Source organism: Daphnia pulicaria, chromosome 3 (genome assembly GCF_021234035.1).
Source record: "Daphnia pulicaria isolate SC F1-1A chromosome 3, SC_F0-13Bv2, whole genome shotgun sequence".
Classification (NCBI taxonomy): domain Eukaryota; kingdom Metazoa; phylum Arthropoda; class Branchiopoda; order Diplostraca; family Daphniidae; genus Daphnia; species Daphnia pulicaria.
In genome coordinates this window covers 4,205,033-4,228,773 of record NC_060915.1, presented here as the reverse complement: position 1 = coordinate 4,228,773, position 23,741 = coordinate 4,205,033, and the positions used below count along the sequence as shown (strand labels likewise).

Sequence of the window (23,741 nt, the reverse complement as noted above, 5' to 3'; positions counted from 1 at the left end):
TCCAATTTCGTAGATGAAACATTTCAATGCCTTAGAGATAGGTTCAATTCATCTATAAGAATGATTCTGGATGAATTTCATTGCGAGATTTTCAAAGTTGATCGCGCTTTTTATTCGCGATGGTTACCAGTCAAAATTCAATGAACAAACATTTCTGTCACTTTGAAGTGATTTTCTATTCATCCATTGGGACTGGGAGGGTAAATTTTCATTTTTGAATGTCAACGGCCATATCACGTAGAACGCACCTGGTCTCGTCAGCTCCCAGAAGTTAAGTTACGTCGAGTCCCGTTAGTACTTGGAAGGGTGACCGCTTGGGAATACGGGATGTCGTTGGCGATGGATAGTTTGTTTTCAATAACAAATTTCTTGACATTTTTTTTCAATCACGATGGTTACCAGTCCAATTTCGTAGATGAAACATTTCAATGCCTTAGAGATAGGTTCAATTCATCTATAAGAATGATTCTGGATCAATTCCATTGAGAGTTTGTCAAATTTTATCGCGTTATTAATCGTGATGGTTACGAGTCCAAATTCGTAGATCAAAAATTTCAATGACATAGGGATAGGTTCAATTCATCTATAGGAATGATTCTGGATGAATTTCATTGCGAGTTTTTCAAAGTTGATCGCGCTTTTTATTCGCGATGGTTACCAGTCCAAATTCAATGAACAAACATTTCTGTCACTTTGAAGTGATTTTCTATTCATCCATTGGGAATGGGAGGGTAAATTTTCATTTTTGAATGTCAACGGCCATATCACGTAGAACGCACCTGGTCTCGTCAGCTCCCAGAAGTTAAGTTACGTCGAGTCCCGTTAGTACTTGGAAGGGTGACCGCTTGGGAATACGGGATGTCGTTGGCGATGAATAGTTTGTTTTCAATAAAAAATTTCTTGAAATTTTTTTTCAATAACGATGGTTACCAGTCCAATTTCGTAGATGAAACATTTCAATGCCTTAGAGATAGGTTCAATTCATCTATAAGAATGATTCTGGATCAATTCCATTGAGAGTTTGTCAAATTTTATCGCGTTTTTTAATCGTGATGGTTACCAGTCCAAATTCGTAGATCAAAAATTTCAATGACATAGGGATAGGTTCAATTCATCTATAGGAATGATTCTGGATGAATTTCATTGCGAGTTTTTCAAAGTTGATCGCGCTTTTTATTCGCGATGGTTACCAGTCAAAATTCAATGAACAAACATTTCTGTCACTTTGAAGTGATTTTCTATTCATCCATTGGGACTGGGAGGGTAAATTTTCATTTTTGAATGTCAACGGCCATATCACGTAGAACGCACCTGGTCTCGTCAGCTCCCAGAAGTTAAGTTACGTCGAGTCCCGTTAGTACTTGGAAGGGTGACCGCTTGGGAATACGGGATGTCGTTGGCGATGAATAGCTTGTTTTCAATAAAAAATTTCTTGAAATTTTTTTTCAATAACGATGGTTACCAGTCCAATTTCGTAGATGAAACATTTCAATGCCTTAGAGATAGGTTCAATTCATCTATAAGAATGATTCTGGATCAATTCCATTGAGATTTTGTCAAATTTTATCGCGTTTTTTAATCGCAATGGTTACCAGTCCAAATTCGTAGATCAAAAATTTCAATGACATAGGGATAGGTTCAATTCATCTATAGGAATGATTCTGGATGAATTTCATTGCGAGTTTTTCAAAGTTGATCGCGCTTTTTATTTGCGATGGTTACCAGTCCAAATTCAATGAACAAACATTTCTGTCACTTTGAAGTGATTTTCTATTCATCCATTGGGACTGGGAGGGTAAATTTTCATTTTTGAATGTCAACGGCCATATCACGTAGAACGCACCTGGTCTCGTCAGCTCCCAGAAGTTAAGTTACGTCGAGTTCCGTTAGTACTTGGAAGGGTGACCGCTTGGGAATACGGGATGTCGTTGGCGATGGATAGTTTGTTTTCAATAACAAATTTCTTGACATTTTTTTTCAATCACGATGGTTACCAGTCCAATTTCGTAGATGAAACATTTCAATGCCTTAGAGATAGGTTCAATTCATCTATAAGAATGATTCTGGATCAATTCCATTGAGAGTTTGTCAAATTTTATCGCGTTATTAATCGTGATGGTTACGAGTCCAAATTCGTAGATCAAAAATTTCAATGACATAGGGATAGGTTCAATTCATCTATAGGAATGATTCTGGATGAATTTCATTGCGAGTTTTTCAAAGTTGATCGCGCTTTTTATTCGCGATGGTTACCAGTCCAAATTCAATGAACAAACATTTCTGTCACTTTGAAGTGATTTTCTATTCATCCATTGGGAATGGGAGGGTAAATTTTCATTTTTGAATGTTAACGGCCATATCACGTAGAACGCACCTGGTCTCGTCAGCTCCCAGAAGTTAAGTTACGTCGAGTCCCGTTAGTACTTGGAAGGGTGACCGCTTGGGAATACGGGATGTCGTTGGCGATGAATAGTTTGTTTTCAATAAAAAATTTCTTGAAATTTTTTTTCAATAACGATGGTTAACAGTCCAATTTCGTAGATGAAACATTTCAATGCCTTAGAGATAGGTTCAATTCATCTATAAGAATGATTCTGGATCAATTCCATTGAGATTTTGTCAAATTTTATCGCGTTTTTTAATCGCAATGGTTACCAGTCCAAATTCGTAGATCAAAAATTTCAATGACATAGGGATAGGTTCAATTCATCTATAGGAATGATTCTGGATGAATTTCATTGCGAGTTTTTCAAAGTTGATCGCGCTTTTTATTCGCGATGGTTACCAGTCAAAATTCAATGAACAAACATTTCTGTCACTTTGAAGTGATTTTCTATTCATCCATTGGGACTGGGAGGGTAAATTTTCATTTTTGAATGTCAACGGCCATATCACGTAGAACGCTCCTGGTCTCGTCAGCTCCCAGAAGTTAAGTTACGTCGAGTCCCGTTAGTACTTGGAAGGGTGACCGCTTGGGAATACGGGATGTCGTTGGCGATGAATAGCTTGTTTTCAATAAAAAATTTCTTGAAATTTTTTTTCAATAACGATGGTTACCAGTCCAATTTCGTAGATGAAACATTTCAATGCCTTAGAGATAGGTTCAATTCATCTATAAGAATGATTCTGGATCAATTCCATTGAGATTTTGTCAAATTTTATCGCGTTTTTTAATCGCAATGGTTACCAGTCCAAATTCGTAGATCAAAAATTTCAATGACATAGGGATAGGTTCAATTCATCTATAGGAATGATTCTGGATGAATTTCATTGCGAGTTTTTCAAAGTTGATCGCGCTTTTTATTTGCGATGGTTACCAGTCCAAATTCAATGAACAAACATTTCTGTCACTTTGAAGTGATTTTCTATTCATCCATTGGGACTGGGAGGGTAAATTTTCATTTTTGAATGTCAACGGCCATATCACGTAGAACGCACCTGGTCTCGTCAGCTCCCAGAAGTTAAGTTACGTCGAGTCCCGTTAGTACTTGGAAGGGTGACCGCTTGGGAATACGGGATGTCGTTGGCAATGGATAGTTTGTTTTCAATAACAAATTTCTTGACATTTTTTTTCAATCACGATGGTTACCAGTCCAATTTCGTAGATGAAACATTTCAATGCCTTAGAGATAGGTTCAATTCATCTATAAGAATGATTCTGGATCAATTCCATTGAGAGTTTGTCAAATTTTATCGCGTTTTTTAATCGCAATGGTTACCAGTCCAAATTCGTAGATCAAAAATTTCAATGACATAGGGATAGGTTCAATTCATCTATAGGAATGATTCTGGATGAATTTCATTGCGAGATTTTCAAAGTTGATCGCGCTTTTTATTCGCGATGGTTACCAGTCAAAATTCAATGAACAAACATTTCTGTCACTTTGAAGTGATTTTCTATTCATCCATTGGGACTGGAGGGTAAATTTTCATTTTTGAATGTCAACGGCCATATCACGTAGAACGCACCTGGTCTCGTCAGCTCCCAGAAGTTAAGTTACGTCGAGTCCCGTTAGTACTTGGAAGGGTGACCGCTTGGGAATACGGGATGTCGTTGGCGATGAATACTTTGTTTTCAATAAAAAATTTCTTGAAATTTTTTTTCAATAACGATGGTTACCAGTCCAATTTCGTAGATGAAACATTTCAATGCCTTAGAGATAGGTTCAATTCATCTATAAGAATGATTCTGGATCAATTCCATTGAGATTTTGTCAAATTTTATCGCGTTTTTTAATCGCAATGGTTACCAGTCCAAATTCGTAGATCAAAAATTTCAATGACATAGGGATAGGTTCAATTCATCTATAGGAATGATTCTGGATGAATTTCATTGCGAGTTTTTCAAAGTTGATCGCGCTTTTTATTTGCGATGGTTACCAGTCCAAATTCAATGAACAAACATTTCTGTCACTTTGAAGTGATTTTCTATTCATCCATTGGGACTGGGAGGGTAAATTTTCATTTTTGAATGTCAACGGCCATATCACGTAGAACGCACCTGGTCTCGTCAGCTCCCAGAAGTTAAGTTACGTCGAGTCCCGTTAGTACTTGGAAGGGTGACCGCTTGGGAATACGGGATGTCGTTGGCGATGGATAGTTTGTTTTCAATAACAAATTTCTTGACATTTTTTTTCAATCACGATGGTTACCAGTCCAATTTCGTAGATGAAACATTTCAATGCCTTAGAGATAGGTTCAATTCATCTATAAGAATGATTCTGGATCAATTCCATTGAGAGTTTGTCAAATTTTATCGCGTTTTTTAATCGCAATGGTTACCAGTCCAAATTTGTAGATCAAAAATTTCAATGACATAGGGATAGGTTCAATTCATCTATAGGAATGATTCTGGATGAATTTCATTGCGAGATTTTCAAAGTTGATCGCGCTTTTTATTCGCGATGGTTACCAGTCAAAATTCAATGAACAAACATTTCTGTCACTTTGAAGTGATTTTCTATTCATCCATTGGGACTGGGAGGGTAAATTTTCATTTTTGAATGTCAACGGCCATATCACGTAGAACGCACCTGGTCTCGTCAGCTCCCAGAAGTTAAGTTACGTCGAGTCCCGTTAGTACTTGGAAGGGTGACCGCTTGGGAATACGGGATGTCGTTGGCGATGAATAGTTTGTTTTCAATAAAAAATTTCTTGAAATTTTTTTTCAATAACGATGGTTACCAGTCCAATTTCGTAGATGAAACATTTCAATGCCTTAGAGATAGGTTCAATTCATCTATAAGAATGATTCTGGATCAATTCCATTGAGAGTTTGTCAAATTTTATCGCGTTTTTTAATCGTGATGGTTACCAGTCCAAATTCGTAGATCAAAAATTTCAATGACATAGGGATAGGTTCAATTCATCTATAGGAATGATTCTGGATGAATTTCATTGCGAGTTTTTCAAAGTTGATCGCGCTTTTTATTCGCGATGGTTACCAGTCAAAATTCAATGAACAAACATTTCTGTCACTTTGAAGTGATTTTCTATTCATCCATTGGGACTGGGAGGGTAAATTTTCATTTTTGAATGTCAACGGCCATATCACGTAGAACGCACCTGGTCTCGTCAGCTCCCAGAAGTTAAGTTACGTCGAGTTCCGTTAGTACTTGGAAGGGTGACCGCTTGGGAATACGGGATGTCGTTGGCGATGGATAGTTTGTTTTCAATAACAAATTTCTTGACATTTTTTTTCAATCACGATGGTTACCAGTCCAATTTCGTAGATGAAACATTTCAATGCCTTAGAGATAGGTTCAATTCATCTATAAGAATGATTCTGGATCAATTCCATTGAGAGTTTGTCAAATTTTATCGCGTTATTAATCGTGATGGTTACGAGTCCAAATTCGTAGATCAAAAATTTCAATGACATAGGGATAGGTTCAATTCATCTATAGGAATGATTCTGGATGAATTTCATTGCGAGTTTTTCAAAGTTGATCGCGCTTTTTATTCGCGATGGTTACCAGTCCAAATTCAATGAACAAACATTTCTGTCACTTTGAAGTGATTTTCTATTCATCCATTGGGAATGGGAGGGTAAATTTTCATTTTTGAATGTCAACGGCCATATCACGTAGAACGCACCTGGTCTCGTCAGCTCCCAGAAGTTAAGTTACGTCGAGTCCCGTTAGTACTTGGAAGGGTGACCGCTTGGGAATACGGGATGTCGTTGGCGATGAATAGTTTGTTTTCAATAAAAAATTTCTTGAAATTTTTTTTCAATAACGATGGTTACCAGTCCAATTTCGTAGATGAAACATTTCAATGCCTTAGAGATAGGTTCAATTCATCTATAAGAATGATTCTGGATCAATTCCATTGAGAGTTTGTCAAATTTTATCGCGTTTTTTAATCGTGATGGTTACCAGTCCAAATTCGTAGATCAAAAATTTCAATGACATAGGGATAGGTTCAATTCATCTATAGGAATGATTCTGGATGAATTTCATTGCGAGATTTTCAAAGTTGATCGCGCTTTTTATTCGCGATGGTTACCAGTCAAAATTCAATGAACAAACATTTCTGTCACTTTGAAGTGATTTTCTATTCATCCATTGGGACTGGGAGGGTAAATTTTCATTTTTGAATGTCAACGGCCATATCACGTAGAACGCACCTGGTCTCGTCAGCTCCCAGAAGTTAAGTTACGTCGAGTCCCGTTAGTACTTGGAAGGGTGACCGCTTGGGAATACGGGATGTCGTTGGCGATGGATAGTTTGTTTTCAATAACAAATTTCTTGACATTTTTTTTCAATCACGATGGTTACCAGTCCAATTTCGTAGATGAAACATTTCAATGCCTTAGAGATAGGTTCAATTCATCTATAAGAATGATTCTGGATCAATTCCATTGAGAGTTTGTCAAATTTTATCGCGTTTTTTAATCGCAATGGTTACCAGTCCAAATTTGTAGATCAAAAATTTCAATGACATAGGGATAGGTTCAATTCATCTATAGGAATGATTCTGGATGAATTTCATTGCGAGATTTTCAAAGTTGATCGCGCTTTTTATTCGCGATGGTTACCAGTCAAAATTCAATGAACAAACATTTCTGTCACTTTGAAGTGATTTTCTATTCATCCATTGGGACTGGGAGGGTAAATTTTCATTTTTGAATGTCAACGGCCATATCACGTAGAACGCACCTGGTCTCGTCAGCTCCCAGAAGTTAAGTTACGTCGAGTCCCGTTAGTACTTGGAAGGGTGACCGCTTGGGAATACGGGATGTCGTTGGCGATGAATAGTTTGTTTTCAATAAAAAATTTCTTGAAATTTTTTTTCAATAACGATGGTTACCAGTCCAATTTCGTAGATGAAACATTTCAATGCCTTAGAGATAGGTTCAATTCATCTATAAGAATGATTCTGGATCAATTCCATTGAGAGTTTGTCAAATTTTATCGCGTTTTTTAATCGTGATGGTTACCAGTCCAAATTCGTAGATCAAAAATTTCAATGACATAGGGATAGGTTCAATTCATCTATAGGAATGATTCTGGATGAATTTCATTGCGAGTTTTTCAAAGTTGATCGCGCTTTTTATTCGCGATGGTTACCAGTCAAAATTCAATGAACAAACATTTCTGTCACTTTGAAGTGATTTTCTATTCATCCATTGGGACTGGGAGGGTAAATTTTCATTTTTGAATGTCAACGGCCATATCACGTAGAACGCACCTGGTCTCGTCAGCTCCCAGAAGTTAAGTTACGTCGAGTTCCGTTAGTACTTGGAAGGGTGACCGCTTGGGAATACGGGATGTCGTTGGCGATGGATAGTTTGTTTTCAATAACAAATTTCTTGACATTTTTTTTCAATCACGATGGTTACCAGTCCAATTTCGTAGATGAAACATTTCAATGCCTTAGAGATAGGTTCAATTCATCTATAAGAATGATTCTGGATCAATTCCATTGAGAGTTTGTCAAATTTTATCGCGTTATTAATCGTGATGGTTACGAGTCCAAATTCGTAGATCAAAAATTTCAATGACATAGGGATAGGTTCAATTCATCTATAGGAATGATTCTGGATGAATTTCATTGCGAGTTTTTCAAAGTTGATCGCGCTTTTTATTCGCGATGGTTACCAGTCCAAATTCAATGAACAAACATTTCTGTCACTTTGAAGTGATTTTCTATTCATCCATTGGGAATGGGAGGGTAAATTTTCATTTTTGAATGTCAACGGCCATATCACGTAGAACGCACCTGGTCTCGTCAGCTCCCAGAAGTTAAGTTACGTCGAGTCCCGTTAGTACTTGGAAGGGTGACCGCTTGGGAATACGGGATGTCGTTGGCGATGAATAGTTTGTTTTCAATAAAAAATTTCTTGAAATTTTTTTTCAATAACGATGGTTACCAGTCCAATTTCGTAGATGAAACATTTCAATGCCTTAGAGATAGGTTCAATTCATCTATAAGAATGATTCTGGATCAATTCCATTGAGAGTTTGTCAAATTTTATCGCGTTTTTTAATCGTGATGGTTACCAGTCCAAATTCGTAGATCAAAAATTTCAATGACATAGGGATAGGTTCAATTCATCTATAGGAATGATTCTGGATGAATTTCATTGCGAGATTTTCAAAGTTGATCGCGCTTTTTATTCGCGATGGTTACCAGTCAAAATTCAATGAACAAACATTTCTGTCACTTTGAAGTGATTTTCTATTCATCCATTGGGACTGGGAGGGTAAATTTTCATTTTTGAATGTCAACGGCCATATCACGTAGAACGCACCTGGTCTCGTCAGCTCCCAGAAGTTAAGTTACGTCGAGTCCCGTTAGTACTTGGAAGGGTGACCGCTTGGGAATACGGGATGTCGTTGGCGATGGATAGTTTGTTTTCAATAACAAATTTCTTGACATTTTTTTTCAATCACGATGGTTACCAGTCCAATTTCGTAGATGAAACATTTCAATGCCTTAGAGATAGGTTCAATTCATCTATAAGAATGATTCTGGATCAATTCCATTGAGAGTTTGTCAAATTTTATCGCGTTATTAATCGTGATGGTTACCAGTCCAAATTCGTAGATCAAAAATTTCAATGACATAGGGATAGGTTCAATTCATCTATAGGAATGATTCTGGATGAATTTCATTGCGAGATTTTCAAAGTTGATCGCGCTTTTTATTCGCGATGGTTACCAGTCCAAATTCAATGAACAAACATTTCTGTCACTTTGAAGTGATTTTCTATTCATCCATTGGGACTGGGAGGGTAAATTTTCATTTTTGAATGTCAACGGCCATATCACGTAGAACGCACCTGGTCTCGTCAGCTCCCAGAAGTTAAGTTACGTCGAGTCCCGTTAGTACTTGGAAGGGTGACCGCTTGGGAATACGGGATGTCGTTGGCGATGGATAGTTTGTTTTCAATAACAAATTTCTTGACATTTTTTTTCAATCACGATGGTTACCAGTCCAATTTCGTAGATGAAACATTTCAATGCCTTAGAGATAGGTTCAATTCATCTATAAGAATGATTCTGGATCAATTCCATTGAGAGTTTGTCAAATTTTATCGCGTTATTAATCGTGATGGTTACCAGTCCAAATTCGTAGATCAAAAATTTCAATGACATAGGGATAGGTTCAATTCATCTATAGGAATGATTCTGGATGAATTTCATTGCGAGATTTTCAAAGTTGATCGCGCTTTTTATTCGCGATGGTTACCAGTCCAAATTCAATGAACAAACATTTCTGTCACTTTGAAGTGATTTTCTATTCATCCATTGGGACTGGGAGGGTAAATTTTCATTTTTGAATGTCAACGGGCATATCACGTAGAACGCACCTGGTCTCGTCAGCTCCCAGAAGTTAAGTTACGTCGAGTCCCGTTAGTACTTGGAAGGGTGACCGCTTGGGAATACGGGATGTCGTTGGCGATGGATAGTTTGTTTTCAATAACAAATTTCTTGACATTTTTTTTCAATCACGATGGTTACCAGTCCAATTTCGTAGATGAAACATTTCAATGCCTTAGAGATAGGTTCAATTCATCTATAAGAATGATTCTGGATCAATTCCATTGAGAGTTTGTCAAATTTTATCGCGTTTTTTAATCGTGATGGTTACCAGTCCAAATTCGTAGATCAAAAATTTCAATGACATAGGGATAGGTTCAATTCATCTATAGGAATGATTCTGGATGAATTTCATTGCGAGTTTTTCAAAGTTGATCGCGCTTTTTATTCGCGATGGTTACCAGTCCAAATTCAATGAACAAACATTTCTGTCACTTTGAAGTGATTTTCTATTCATCCATTGGGAATGGGAGGGTAAATTTTCATTTTTGAATGTCAACGGCCATATCACGTAGAACGCACCTGGTCTCGTCAGCTCCCAGAAGTTAAGTTACGTCGAGTCCCGTTAGTACTTGGAAGGGTGACCGCTTGGGAATACGGGATGTCGTTGGCGATGGATAGTTTGTTTTCAATAACAAATTTCTTGACATTTTTTTTCAATCACGATGGTTACCAGTCCAATTTCGTAGATGAAACATTTCAATGCCTTAGAGATAGGTTCAATTCATCTATAAGAATGATTCTGGATCAATTCCATTGAGAGTTTGTCAAATTTTATTGCGTTATTAATCGTGATGGTTACGAGTCCAAATTCGTAGATCAAAAATTTCAATGACATAGGGATAGGTTCAATTCATCTATAGGAATGATTCTGGATGAATTTCATTGCGAGATTTTCAAAGTTGATCGCGCTTTTTATTCGCGATGGTTACCAGTCCAAATTCAATGAACAAACATTTCTGTCACTTTGAAGTGATTTTCTATTCATCCATTGGGACTGGGAGGGTAAATTTTCATTTTTGAATGTCAACGGCCATATCACGTAGAACGCACCTGGTCTCGTCAGCTCCCAGAAGTTAAGTTACGTCGAGTCCCGTTAGTACTTGGAAGGGTGACCGCTTGGGAATACGGGATGTCGTTGGCGATGGATAGTTTGTTTTCAATAACAAATTTCTTGACATTTTTTTTCAATCACGATGGTTACCAGTCCAATTTCGTAGATGAAACATTTCAATGCCTTAGAGATAGGTTCAATTCATCTATAAGAATGATTCTGGATCAATTCCATTGAGAGTTTGTCAAATTTTATCGCGTTTTTTAATCGTGATGGTTACCAGTCCAAATTCGTAGATCAAAAATTTCAATGACATAGGGATAGGTTCAATTCATCTATAGGAATGATTCTGGATGAATTTCATTGCGAGTTTTTCAAAGTTGATCGCGCTTTTTATTCGCGATGGTTACCAGTCCAAATTCAATGAACAAACATTTCTGTCACTTTGAAGTGATTTTCTATTCATCCATTGGGAATGGGAGGGTAAATTTTCATTTTTGAATGTCAACGGCCATATCACGTAGAACGCACCTGGTCTCGTCAGCTCCCAGAAGTTAAGTTACGTCGAGTCCCGTTAGTACTTGGAAGGGTGACCGCTTGGGAATACGGGATGTCGTTGGCGATGGATAGTTTGTTTTCAATAACAAATTTCTTGACATTTTTTTTCAATCACGATGGTTACCAGTCCAATTTCGTAGATGAAACATTTCAATGCCTTAGAGATAGGTTCAATTCATCTATAAGAATGATTCTGGATCAATTCCATTGAGAGTTTGTCAAATTTTATCGCGTTTTTTAATCGTGATGGTTACCAGTCCAAATTCGTAGATCAAAAATTTCAATGACATAGGGATAGGTTCAATTCATCTATAGGAATGATTCTGGATGAATTTCATTGCGAGTTTTTCAAAGTTGATCGCGCTTTTTATTCGCGATGGTTACCAGTCCAAATTCAATGAACAAACATTTCTGTCACTTTGAAGTGATTTTCTATTCATCCATTGGGAATGGGAGGGTAAATTTTCATTTTTGAATGTCAACGGCCATATCACGTAGAACGCACCTGGTCTCGTCAGCTCCCAGAAGTTAAGTTACGTCGAGTCCCGTTAGTACTTGGAAGGGTGACCGCTTGGGAATACGGGATGTCGTTGGCGATGGATAGTTTGTTTTCAATAACAAATTTCTTGACATTTTTTTTCAATCACGATGGTTACCAGTCCAATTTCGTAGATGAAACATTTCAATGCCTTAGAGATAGGTTCAATTCATCTATAAGAATGATTCTGGATCAATTCCATTGAGAGTTTGTCAAATTTTATTGCGTTATTAATCGTGATGGTTACGAGTCCAAATTCGTAGATCAAAAATTTCAATGACATAGGGATAGGTTCAATTCATCTATAGGAATGATTCTGGATGAATTTCATTGCGAGATTTTCAAAGTTGATCGCGCTTTTTATTCGCGATGGTTACCAGTCCAAATTCAATGAACAAACATTTCTGTCACTTTGAAGTGATTTTCTATTCATCCATTGGGACTGGGAGGGTAAATTTTCATTTTTGAATGTCAACGGCCATATCACGTAGAACGCACCTGGTCTCGTCAGCTCCCAGAAGTTAAGTTACGTCGAGTCCCGTTAGTACTTGGAAGGGTGACCGCTTGGGAATACGGGATGTCGTTGGCGATGGATAGTTTGTTTTCAATAACAAATTTCTTGACATTTTTTTTCAATCACGATGGTTACCAGTCCAATTTCGTAGATGAAACATTTCAATGCCTTAGAGATAGGTTCAATTCATCTATAAGAATGATTCTGGATCAATTCCATTGAGAGTTTGTCAAATTTTATCGCGTTTTTTAATCGTGATGGTTACCAGTCCAAATTCGTAGATCAAAAATTTCAATGACATAGGGATAGGTTCAATTCATCTATAGGAATGATTCTGGATGAATTTCATTGCGAGTTTTTCAAAGTTGATCGCGCTTTTTATTCGCGATGGTTACCAGTCCAAATTCAATGAACAAACATTTCTGTCACTTTGAAGTGATTTTCTATTCATCCATTGGGAATGGGAGGGTAAATTTTCATTTTTGAATGTCAACGGCCATATCACGTAGAACGCACCTGGTCTCGTCAGCTCCCAGAAGTTAAGTTACGTCGAGTCCCGTTAGTACTTGGAAGGGTGACCGCTTGGGAATACGGGATGTCGTTGGCGATGGATAGTTTGTTTTCAATAACAAATTTCTTGACATTTTTTTTCAATCACGATGGTTACCAGTCCAATTTCGTAGATGAAACATTTCAATGCCTTAGAGATAGGTTCAATTCATCTATAAGAATGATTCTGGATCAATTCCATTGAGAGTTTGTCAAATTTTATCGCGTTATTAATCGTGATGGTTACCAGTCCAAATTCGTAGATCAAAAATTTCAATGACATAGGGATAGGTTCAATTCATCTATAGGAATGATTCTGGATGAATTTCATTGCGAGATTTTCAAAGTTGATCGCGCTTTTTATTCGCGATGGTTACCAGTCCAAATTCAATGAACAAACATTTCTGTCACTTTGAAGTGATTTTCTATTCATCCATTGGGACTGGGAGGGTAAATTTTCATTTTTGAATGTCAACGGCCATATCACGTAGAACGCACCTGGTCTCGTCAGCTCCCAGAAGTTAAGTTACGTCGAGTCCCGTTAGTACTTGGAAGGGTGACCGCTTGGGAATACGGGATGTCGTTGGCGATGGATAGTTTGTTTTCAATAACAAATTTCTTGACATTTTTTTTCAATCACGATGGTTACCAGTCCAATTTCGTAGATGAAACATTTCAATGCCTTAGAGATAGGTTCAATTCATCTATAAGAATGATTCTGGATCAATTCCATTGAGAGTTTGTCAAATTTTATCGCGTTATTAATCGTGATGGTTACCAGTCCAAATTCGTAGATCAAAAATTTCAATGACATAGGGATAGGTTCAATTCATCTATAGGAATGATTCTGGATGAATTTCATTGCGAGTTTTTCAAAGTTGATCGCGCTTTTTATTCGCGATGGTTACCAGTCCAAATTCAATGAACAAACATTTCTGTCACTTTGAAGTGATTTTCTATTCATCCATTGGGAATGGGAGGGTAAATTTTCATTTTTGAATGTCAACGGCCATATCACGTAGAACGCACCTGGTCTCGTCAGCTCCCAGAAGTTAAGTTACGTCGAGTCCCGTTAGTACTTGGAAGGGTGACCGCTTGGGAATACGGGATGTCGTTGGCGATGGATAGTTTGTTTTCAATAACAAATTTCTTGACATTTTTTTTCAATCACGATGGTTACCAGTCCAATTTCGTAGATGAAACATTTCAATGCCTTAGAGATAGGTTCAATTCATCTATAAGAATGATTCTGGATCAATTCCATTGAGAGTTTGTCAAATTTTATCGCGTTATTAATCGTGATGGTTACCAGTCCAAATTCGTAGATCAAAAATTTCAATGACATAGGGATAGGTTCAATTCATCTATAGGAATGATTCTGGATGAATTTCATTGCGAGATTTTCAAAGTTGATCGCGCTTTTTATTCGCGATGGTTACCAGTCCAAATTCAATGAACAAACATTTCTGTCACTTTGAAGTGATTTTCTATTCATCCATTGGGACTGGGAGGGTAAATTTTCATTTTTGAATGTCAACGGCCATATCACGTAGAACGCACCTGGTCTCGTCAGCTCCCAGAAGTTAAGTTACGTCGAGTCCCGTTAGTACTTGGAAGGGTGACCGCTTGGGAATACGGGATGTCGTTGGCGATGGATAGTTTGTTTTCAATAACAAATTTCTTGACATTTTTTTTCAATCACGATGGTTACCAGTCCAATTTCGTAGATGAAACATTTCAATGCCTTAGAGATAGGTTCAATTCATCTATAAGAATGATTCTGGATCAATTCCATTGAGAGTTTGTCAAATTTTATCGCGTTATTAATCGTGATGGTTACCAGTCCAAATTCGTAGATCAAAAATTTCAATGACATAGGGATAGGTTCAATTCATCTATAGGAATGATTCTGGATGAATTTCATTGCGAGTTTTTCAAAGTTGATCGCGCTTTTTATTCGCGATGGTTACCAGTCCAAATTCAATGAACAAACATTTCTGTCACTTTGAAGTGATTTTCTATTCATCCATTGGGAATGGGAGGGTAAATTTTCATTTTTGAATGTCAACGGCCATATCACGTAGAACGCACCTGGTCTCGTCAGCTCCCAGAAGTTAAGTTACGTCGAGTCCCGTTAGTACTTGGAAGGGTGACCGCTTGGGAATACGGGATGTCGTTGGCGATGAATAGTTTGATTTCAATAACAAATTTCTTGAAATTTTTTTTCAATAACGATGGTTACCAGTCCAATTTCGTAGATGAAACATTTCAATGCCTTAGAGATAGGTTCAATTCATCTATAAGAATGATTCTGGATCAATTCCATTGAGAGTTTGTCAAATTTTATCGCGTTATTAATCGTGATGGTTACCAGTCCAAATTCGTAGATCAAAAATTTCAATGACATAGGGATAGGTTCAATTCATCTATAGGAATGATTCTGGATGAATTTCATTGCGAGATTTTCAAAGTTGATCGCGCTTTTTATTCGCGATGGTTACCAGTCCAAATTCAATGAACAAACATTTCTGTCACTTTGAAGTGATTTTCTATTCATCCATTGGGACTGGGAGGGTAAATTTTCATTTTTGAATGTCAACGGGCATATCACGTAGAACGCACCTGGTCTCGTCAGCTCCCAGAAGTTAAGTTACGTCGAGTCCCGTTAGTACTTGGAAGGGTGACCGCTTGGGAATACGGGATGTCGTTGGCGATGGATAGTTTGTTTTCAATAACAAATTTCTTGACATTTTTTTTCAATCACGATGGTTACCAGTCCAATTTCGTAGATGAAACATTTCAATGCCTTAGAGATAGGTTCAATTCATCTATAAGAATGATTCTGGATCAATTTCATTGAGAGTTTGTCAAATTTTATCGCGTTATTAATCGTGATGGTTACCAGTCCAAATTCGTAGATCAAAAATTTCAATGACATAGGGATAGGTTCAATTCATCTATAGGAATGATTCTGGATGAATTTCATTGCGAGATTTTCAAAGTTGATCGCGCTTTTTATTCGCGATGGTTACCAGTCCAAATTCAATGAACAAACATTTCTGTCACTTTGAAGTGATTTTCTATTCATCCATTGGGACTGGGAGGGTAAATTTTCATTTTTGAATGTCAACGGCCATATCACGTAGAACGCACCTGGTCTCGTCAGCTCCCAGAAGTTAAGTTACGTCGAGTCCCGTTAGTACTTGGAAGGGTGACCGCTTGGGAATACGGGATGTCGTTGGCGATGGATAGTTTGTTTTCAATAACAAATTTCTTGACATTTTTTTTCAATCACGATGGTTACCAGTCCAATTTCGTAGATGAAACATTTCAATGCCTTAGAGATAGGTTCAATTCATCTATAAGAATGATTCTGGATCAATTCCATTGAGAGTTTGTCAAATTTTATCGCGTTATTAATCGTGATGGTTACCAGTCCAAATTCGTAGATCAAAAATTTCAATGACATAGGGATAGGTTCAATTCATCTATAGGAATGATTCTGGATGAATTTCATTGCGAGTTTTTCAAAGTTGATCGCGCTTTTTATTCGCGATGGTTACCAGTCCAAATTCAATGAACAAACATTTCTGTCACTTTGAAGTGATTTTCTATTCATCCATTGGGAATGGGAGGGTAAATTTTCATTTTTGAATGTCAACGGCCATATCACGTAGAACGCACCTGGTCTCGTCAGCTCCCAGAAGTTAAGTTACGTCGAGTCCCGTTAGTACTTGGAAGGGTGACCGCTTGGGAATACGGGATGTCGTTGGCGATGAATAGTTTGATTTCAATAACAAATTTCTTGAAATTTTTTTTCAATAACGATGGTTACCAGTCCAATTTCGTAGATGAAACATTTCAATGCCTTAGAGATAGGTTCAATTCATCTATAAGAATGATTCTGGATCAATTCCATTGAGAGTTTGTCAAATTTTATCGCGTTATTAATCGTGATGGTTACCAGTCCAAATTCGTAGATCAAAAATTTCAATGACATAGGGATAGGTTCAATTCATCTATAGGAATGATTCTGGATGAATTTCATTGCGAGATTTTCAAAGTTGATCGCGCTTTTTATTCGCGATGGTTACCAGTCCAAATTCAATGAACAAACATTTCTGTCACTTTGAAGTGATTTTCTATTCATCCATTGGGACTGGGAGGGTAAATTTTCATTTTTGAATGTCAACGGGCATATCACGTAGAACGCACCTGGTCTCGTCAGCTCCCAGAAGTTAAGTTACGTCGAGTCCCGTTAGTACTTGGAAGGGTGACCGCTTGGGAATACGGGATGTCGTTGGCGATGGATAGTTTGTTTTCAATAACAAATTTCTTGACATTTTTTTTCAATCACGATGGTTACCAGTCCAATTTCGTAGATGAAACATTTCAATGCCTTAGAGATAGGTTCAATTCATCTATAAGAATGATTCTGGATCAATTCCATTGAGAGTTTGTCAAATTTTATCGCGTTATTAATCGTGATGGTTACCAGTCCAAATTCGTAGATCAAAAATTTCAATGACATAGGGATAGGTTCAATTCATCTATAGGAATGATTCTGGATGAATTTCATTGCGAGTTTTTCAAAGTTGATCGCGCTTTTTATTCGCGATGGTTACCAGTCCAAATTCAATGAACAAACATTTCTGTCACTTTGAAGTGATTTTCTATTCATCCATTGGGAATGGGAGGGTAAATTTTCATTTTTGAATGTCAACGGCCATATCACGTAGAACGCACCTGGTCTCGTCAGCTCCCAGAAGTTAAGTTACGTCGAGTCCCGTTAGTACTTGGAAGGGTGACCGCTTGGGAATACGGGATGTCGTTGGCGATGAATAGTTTGATTTCAATAACAAATTTCTTGAAATTTTTTTTCAATAACGATGGTTACCAGTCCAATTTCGTAGATGAAACATTTCAATGCCTTAGAGATAGGTTCAATTCATCTATAAGAATGATTCTGGATCAATTCCATTGAGAGTTTGTCAAATTTTATCGCGTTATTAATCGTGATGGTTACCAGTCCAAATTCGTAGATCAAAAATTTCAATGACATAGGGATAGGTTCAATTCATCTATAGGAATGATTCTGGATGAATTTCATTGCGAGATTTTCAAAGTTGATCGCGCTTTTTATTCGCGATGGTTACCAGTCCAAATTCAATGAACAAACATTTCTGTCACTTTGAAGTGATTTTCTATTCATCCATTGGGACTGGGAGGGTAAATTTTCATTTTTGAATGTCAACGGGCATATCACGTAGAACGCACCTGGTCTCGTCAGCTCCCAGAAGTTAAGTTACGTCGAGTCCCGTTAGTACTTGGAAGGGTGACCGCTTGGGAATACGGGATGTCGTTGGCGATGGATAGTTTGTTTTCAATAACAAATTTCTTGACATTTTTTTTCAATCACGATGGTTACCAGTCCAATTTCGTAGATGAAACATTTCAATGCCTTAGAGATAGGTTCAATTCATCTATAAGAATGATTCTGGATCAATTCCATTGAGAGTTTGTCAAATTTTATCGCGTTATTAATCGTGATGGTTACCAGTCCAAATTCGTAGATCAAAAATTTCAATGACATAGGGATAGGTTCAATTCATCTATAGGAATGATTCTGGATGAATTTCATTGCGAGATTTTCAAAGTTGATCGCGCTTTTTATTCGCGATGGTTACCAGTCCAAATTCAATGAACAAACATTTCTGTCACTTTGAAGTGATTTTCTATTCATCCATTGGGACTGGGAGGGTAAATTTTCATTTTTGAATGTCAACGGGCATATCACGTAGAACGCACCTGGTCTCGTCAGCTCCCAGAAGTTAAGTTACGTCGAGTCCCGTTAGTACTTGGAAGGGTGACCGCTTGGGAATACGGGATGTCGTTGGCGATGGATAGTTTGTTTTCAATAACAAATTTCTTGACATTTTTTTTCAATCACGATGGTTACCAGTCCAATTTCGTAGATGAAACATTTCAATGCCTTAGAGATAGGTTCAATTCATCTATAAGAATGATTCTGGATCAATTCCATTGAGAGTTTGTCAAATTTTATCGCGTTATTAATCGTGATGGTTACCAGTCCAAATTCGTAGATCAAAAATTTCAATGACATAGGGATAGGTTCAATTCATCTATAGGAATGATTCTGGATGAATTTCATTGCGAGATTTTCAAAGTTGATCGCGCTTTTTATTCGCGATAGTTACCAGTCCAAATTCAATGAACAAACATTTCTGTCACTTTGAAGTGATTTTCTATTCATCCATTGGGACTGGGAGGGTAAATTTTCATTTTTGAATGTCAACGGGCATATCACGTAGAACGCACCTGGTCTCGTCAGCTCCCAGAAGTTAAGTTACGTCGAGTCCCGTTAGTACTTGGAAGGGTGACCGCTTGGGAATACGGGATGTCGTTGGCGATGGATAGTTTGTTTTCAATAACAAATTTCTTGACATTTTTTTTCAATCACGATGGTTACCAGTCCAATTTCGTAGATGAAACATTTCAATGCCTTAGAGATAGGTTCAATTCATCTATAAGAATGATTCTGGATCAATTCCATTGAGAGTTTGTCAAATTTTATCGCGTTATTAATCGTGATGGTTACCAGTCCAAATTCGTAGATCAAAAATTTCAATGACATAGGGATAGGTTCAATTCATCTATAGGAATGATTCTGGATGAATTTCATTGCGAGTTTTTCAAAGTTGATCGCGCTTTTTATTCGCGATGGTTACCAGTCCAAATTCAATGAACAAACATTTCTGTCACTTTGAAGTGATTTTCTATTCATCCATTGGGAATGGGAGGGTAAATTTTCATTTTTGAATGTCAACGGCCATATCACGTAGAACGCACCTGGTCTCGTCAGCTCCCAGAAGTTAAGTTACGTCGAGTCCCGTTAGTACTTGGAAGGGTGACCGCTTGGGAATACGGGATGTCGTTGGCGATGAATAGTTTGATTTCAATAACAAATTTCTTGAAATTTTTTTTCAATAACGATGGTTACCAGTCCAATTTCGTAGATGAAACATTTCAATGCCTTAGAGATAGGTTCAATTCATCTATAAGAATGATTCTGGATCAATTCCATTGAGAGTTTGTCAAATTTTATCGCGTTTTTTAATCGTGATGGTTACCAGTCCAAATTCGTAGATCAAAAATTTCAATGACATAGGGATAGGTTCAATTCATCTATAGGAATGATTCTGGATGAATTTCATTGCGAGTTTTTCAAAGTTGATCGCGCTTTTTATTCGCGATGGTTACCAGTCCAAATTCAATGAACAAACATTTCTGTCACTTTGAAGTGATTTTCTATTCATCCATTGGGAATGGGAGGGTAAATTTTCATTTTTGAATGTCAACGGCCATATCACGTAGAACGCACCTGGTCTCGTCAGCTCCCAGAAGTTAAGTTACGTCGAGTCCCGTTAGTACTTGGAAGGGTGACCGCTTGGGAATACGGGATGTCGTTGGCGATGGATAGTTTGTTTTCAATAACAAATTTCTTGACATTTTTTTTCAATCACGATGGTTACCAGTCCAATTTCGTAGATGAAACATTTCAATGCCTTAGAGATAGGTTCAATTCATCTATAAGAATGATTCTGGATCAATTCCATTGAGAGTTTGTCAAATTTTATCGCGTTATTAATCGTGATGGTTACCAGTCCAATTCGTAGATCAAAAATTTCAATGACATAGGGATAGGTTCAATTCATCTATAGGAATGATTCTGGATGAATTTCATTGCGAGTTTTTCAAAGTTGATCGCGCTTTTTATTCGCGATGGTTACCAGTCCAAATTCAATGAACAAACATTTCTGTCACTTTGAAGTGATTTTCTATTCATCCATTGGGAATGGGAGGGTAAATTTTCATGTTTGAATGTCAACGGCCATATCACGTAGAACGCACCTGGTCTCGTCAGCTCCCAGAAGTTAAGTTACGTCGAGTCCCGTTAGTACTTGGAAGGGTGACCGCTTGGGAATACGGGATGTCGTTGGCGATGGATAGTTTGTTTTCAATAACAAATTTCTTGACATTTTTTTTCAATCACGATGGTTACCAGTCCAATTTCGTAGATGAAACATTTCAATGCCTTAGAGATAGGTTCAATTCATCTATAAGAATGATTCTGGATCAATTCCATTGAGAGTTTGTCAAATTTTATCGCGTTATTAATCGTGATGGTTACCAGTCCAAATTCGTAGATCAAAAATTTCAATGACATAGGGATAGGTTCAATTCATCTATAGGAATGATTCTGGATGAATTTCATTGCGAGATTTTCAAAGTTGATCGCGCTTTTTATTCGCGATGGTTACCAGTCCAAATTCAATGAACAAACATTTCTGTCACTTTGAAGTGATTTTCTATTCATCCATTGGGACTGGGAGGGTAAATTTTCATTTTTGAATGTCAACGGGCATATCACGTAGAACGCACCTGGTCTCGTCAGCTCCCAGAAGTTAAGTTACGTCGAGTCCCGTTAGTACTTGGAAGGGTGACCGCTTGGGAATACGGGATGTCGTTGGCGATGGATAGTTTGTTTTCAATAACAAATTTCTTGACATTTTTTTTCAATCACGATGGTTACCAGTCCAATTTCGTAGATGAAACATTTCAATGCCTTAGAGATAGGTTCAATTCATCTATAAGAATGATTCTGGATCAATTTCATTGAGAGTTTGTCAAATTTTATCGCGTTATTAATCGTGATGGTTACCAGTCCAAATTCGTAGATCAAAAATTTCAATGACATAGGGATAGGTTCAATTCATCTATAGGAATGATTCTGGATGAATTTCATTGCGAGATTTTCAAAGTTGATCGCGCTTTTTATTCGCGATGGTTACCAGTCCAAATTCAATGAACAAACATTTCTGTCACTTTGAAGTGATTTTCTATTCATCCATTGGGACTGGGAGGGTAAATTTTCATTTTTGAATGTCAACGGCCATATCACGTAGAACGCACCTGGTCTCGTCAGCTCCCAGAAGTTAAGTTACGTCGAGTCCCGTTAGTACTTGGAAGGGTGACCGCTTGGGAATACGGGATGTCGTTGGCGATGGATAGTTTGTTTTCAATAACAAATTTCTTGACATTTTTTTTCAATCACGATGGTTACCAGTCCAATTTCGTAGATGAAACATTTCAATGCCTTAGAGATAGGTTCAATTCATCTATAAGAATGATTCTGGATCAATTCCATTGAGAGTTTGTCAAATTTTATCGCGTTATTAATCGTGATGGTTACCAGTCCAAATTCGTAGATCAAAAATTTCAATGACATAGGGATAGGTTCAATTCATCTATAGGAATGATTCTGGATGAATTTCATTGCGAGTTTTTCAAAGTTGATCGCGCTTTTTATTCGCGATGGTTACCAGTCCAAATTCAATGAACAAACATTTCTGTCACTTTGAAGTGATTTTCTATTCATCCATTGGGAATGGGAGGGTAAATTTTCATTTTTGAATGTCAACGGCCATATCACGTAGAACGCACCTGGTCTCGTCAGCTCCCAGAAGTTAAGTTACGTCGAGTCCCGTTAGTACTTGGAAGGGTGACCGCTTGGGAATACGGGATGTCGTTGGCGATGAATAGTTTGATTTCAATAACAAATTTCTTGAAATTTTTTTTCAATAACGATGGTTACCAGTCCAATTTCGTAGATGAAACATTTCAATGCCTTAGAGATAGGTTCAATTCATCTATAAGAATGATTCTGGATCAATTCCATTGAGAGTTTGTCAAATTTTATCGCGTTATTAATCGTGATGGTTACCAGTCCAAATTCGTAGATCAAAAATTTCAATGACATAGGGATAGGTTCAATTCATCTATAGGAATGATTCTGGATGAATTTCATTGCGAGATTTTCAAAGTTGATCGCGCTTTTTATTCGCGATGGTTACCAGTCCAAATTCAATGAACAAACATTTCTGTCACTTTGAAGTGATTTTCTATTCATCCATTGGGACTGGGAGGGTAAATTTTCATTTTTGAATGTCAACGGGCATATCACGTAGAACGCACCTGGTCTCGTCAGCTCCCAGAAGTTAAGTTACGTCGAGTCCCGTTAGTACTTGGAAGGGTGACCGCTTGGGAATACGGGATGTCGTTGGCGATGGATAGTTTGTTTTCAATAACAAATTTCTTGACATTTTTTTTCAATCACGATGGTTACCAGTCCAATTTCGTAGATGAAACATTTCAATGCCTTAGAGATAGGTTCAATTCATCTATAAGAATGATTCTGGATCAATTCCATTGAGAGTTTGTCAAATTTTATCGCGTTATTAATCGTGATGGTTACCAGTCCAAATTCGTAGATCAAAAATTTCAATGACATAGGGATAGGTTCAATTCATCTATAGGAATGATTCTGGATGAATTTCATTGCGAGTTTTTCAAAGTTGATCGCGCTTTTTATTCGCGATGGTTACCAGTCCAAATTCAATGAACAAACATTTCTGTCACTTTGAAGTGATTTTCTATTCATCCATTGGGAATGGGAGGGTAAATTTTCATTTTTGAATGTCAACGGCCATATCACGTAGAACGCACCTGGTCTCGTCAGCTCCCAGAAGTTAAGTTACGTCGAGTCCCGTTAGTACTTGGAAGGGTGACCGCTTGGGAATACGGGATGTCGTTGGCGATGAATAGTTTGATTTCAATAAC

At 37.5% G+C, this 23,741-nt stretch overlaps 45 pseudogenes; all 45 read left to right on the top strand.

Annotated features, from left to right (window-relative positions):
• Window positions 1–220: 220 nt before the first annotated feature.
• LOC124333053 lies at window positions 221–339 on the top strand (annotated as a pseudogene).
• Window positions 340–751: 412 nt separating this feature from the next.
• LOC124333052 lies at window positions 752–870 on the top strand (annotated as a pseudogene).
• Window positions 871–1,283: 413 nt separating this feature from the next.
• On the top strand, window positions 1,284–1,402 carry LOC124333050 (annotated as a pseudogene).
• A 413-nt stretch (window positions 1,403–1,815) lies between these two features.
• Window positions 1,816–1,934, top strand: LOC124333980 (annotated as a pseudogene).
• A 412-nt stretch (window positions 1,935–2,346) lies between these two features.
• Window positions 2,347–2,465, top strand: LOC124333651 (annotated as a pseudogene).
• A 413-nt stretch (window positions 2,466–2,878) lies between these two features.
• On the top strand, window positions 2,879–2,997 carry LOC124333706 (annotated as a pseudogene).
• Window positions 2,998–3,410: 413 nt separating this feature from the next.
• On the top strand, window positions 3,411–3,529 carry LOC124330688 (annotated as a pseudogene).
• A 412-nt stretch (window positions 3,530–3,941) lies between these two features.
• On the top strand, window positions 3,942–4,060 carry LOC124333049 (annotated as a pseudogene).
• Window positions 4,061–4,473: 413 nt separating this feature from the next.
• LOC124333048 lies at window positions 4,474–4,592 on the top strand (annotated as a pseudogene).
• A 413-nt stretch (window positions 4,593–5,005) lies between these two features.
• LOC124333047 lies at window positions 5,006–5,124 on the top strand (annotated as a pseudogene).
• A 413-nt stretch (window positions 5,125–5,537) lies between these two features.
• Window positions 5,538–5,656, top strand: LOC124333979 (annotated as a pseudogene).
• A 412-nt stretch (window positions 5,657–6,068) lies between these two features.
• On the top strand, window positions 6,069–6,187 carry LOC124333046 (annotated as a pseudogene).
• A 413-nt stretch (window positions 6,188–6,600) lies between these two features.
• LOC124333045 lies at window positions 6,601–6,719 on the top strand (annotated as a pseudogene).
• A 413-nt stretch (window positions 6,720–7,132) lies between these two features.
• On the top strand, window positions 7,133–7,251 carry LOC124333044 (annotated as a pseudogene).
• A 413-nt stretch (window positions 7,252–7,664) lies between these two features.
• Window positions 7,665–7,783, top strand: LOC124333978 (annotated as a pseudogene).
• A 412-nt stretch (window positions 7,784–8,195) lies between these two features.
• On the top strand, window positions 8,196–8,314 carry LOC124333043 (annotated as a pseudogene).
• A 413-nt stretch (window positions 8,315–8,727) lies between these two features.
• LOC124333041 lies at window positions 8,728–8,846 on the top strand (annotated as a pseudogene).
• Window positions 8,847–9,258: 412 nt separating this feature from the next.
• LOC124333040 lies at window positions 9,259–9,377 on the top strand (annotated as a pseudogene).
• Window positions 9,378–9,789: 412 nt separating this feature from the next.
• Window positions 9,790–9,908, top strand: LOC124335111 (annotated as a pseudogene).
• A 413-nt stretch (window positions 9,909–10,321) lies between these two features.
• LOC124333039 lies at window positions 10,322–10,440 on the top strand (annotated as a pseudogene).
• Window positions 10,441–10,852: 412 nt separating this feature from the next.
• On the top strand, window positions 10,853–10,971 carry LOC124333038 (annotated as a pseudogene).
• A 413-nt stretch (window positions 10,972–11,384) lies between these two features.
• Window positions 11,385–11,503, top strand: LOC124333037 (annotated as a pseudogene).
• A 413-nt stretch (window positions 11,504–11,916) lies between these two features.
• Window positions 11,917–12,035, top strand: LOC124333036 (annotated as a pseudogene).
• A 412-nt stretch (window positions 12,036–12,447) lies between these two features.
• LOC124333034 lies at window positions 12,448–12,566 on the top strand (annotated as a pseudogene).
• A 413-nt stretch (window positions 12,567–12,979) lies between these two features.
• Window positions 12,980–13,098, top strand: LOC124333033 (annotated as a pseudogene).
• A 412-nt stretch (window positions 13,099–13,510) lies between these two features.
• On the top strand, window positions 13,511–13,629 carry LOC124333032 (annotated as a pseudogene).
• A 412-nt stretch (window positions 13,630–14,041) lies between these two features.
• Window positions 14,042–14,160, top strand: LOC124333031 (annotated as a pseudogene).
• A 412-nt stretch (window positions 14,161–14,572) lies between these two features.
• On the top strand, window positions 14,573–14,691 carry LOC124333029 (annotated as a pseudogene).
• Window positions 14,692–15,103: 412 nt separating this feature from the next.
• Window positions 15,104–15,222, top strand: LOC124333028 (annotated as a pseudogene).
• A 412-nt stretch (window positions 15,223–15,634) lies between these two features.
• LOC124335110 lies at window positions 15,635–15,753 on the top strand (annotated as a pseudogene).
• Window positions 15,754–16,165: 412 nt separating this feature from the next.
• Window positions 16,166–16,284, top strand: LOC124333027 (annotated as a pseudogene).
• A 412-nt stretch (window positions 16,285–16,696) lies between these two features.
• Window positions 16,697–16,815, top strand: LOC124333026 (annotated as a pseudogene).
• A 412-nt stretch (window positions 16,816–17,227) lies between these two features.
• On the top strand, window positions 17,228–17,346 carry LOC124335108 (annotated as a pseudogene).
• Window positions 17,347–17,758: 412 nt separating this feature from the next.
• LOC124333025 lies at window positions 17,759–17,877 on the top strand (annotated as a pseudogene).
• Window positions 17,878–18,289: 412 nt separating this feature from the next.
• On the top strand, window positions 18,290–18,408 carry LOC124335107 (annotated as a pseudogene).
• A 412-nt stretch (window positions 18,409–18,820) lies between these two features.
• On the top strand, window positions 18,821–18,939 carry LOC124335106 (annotated as a pseudogene).
• Window positions 18,940–19,351: 412 nt separating this feature from the next.
• On the top strand, window positions 19,352–19,470 carry LOC124335105 (annotated as a pseudogene).
• A 412-nt stretch (window positions 19,471–19,882) lies between these two features.
• LOC124333024 lies at window positions 19,883–20,001 on the top strand (annotated as a pseudogene).
• A 413-nt stretch (window positions 20,002–20,414) lies between these two features.
• LOC124333023 lies at window positions 20,415–20,533 on the top strand (annotated as a pseudogene).
• A 411-nt stretch (window positions 20,534–20,944) lies between these two features.
• On the top strand, window positions 20,945–21,063 carry LOC124333022 (annotated as a pseudogene).
• Window positions 21,064–21,475: 412 nt separating this feature from the next.
• On the top strand, window positions 21,476–21,594 carry LOC124335104 (annotated as a pseudogene).
• Window positions 21,595–22,006: 412 nt separating this feature from the next.
• On the top strand, window positions 22,007–22,125 carry LOC124333021 (annotated as a pseudogene).
• A 412-nt stretch (window positions 22,126–22,537) lies between these two features.
• On the top strand, window positions 22,538–22,656 carry LOC124333020 (annotated as a pseudogene).
• Window positions 22,657–23,068: 412 nt separating this feature from the next.
• LOC124335103 lies at window positions 23,069–23,187 on the top strand (annotated as a pseudogene).
• A 412-nt stretch (window positions 23,188–23,599) lies between these two features.
• LOC124333017 lies at window positions 23,600–23,718 on the top strand (annotated as a pseudogene).
• Window positions 23,719–23,741: the final 23 nt, after the last annotated feature.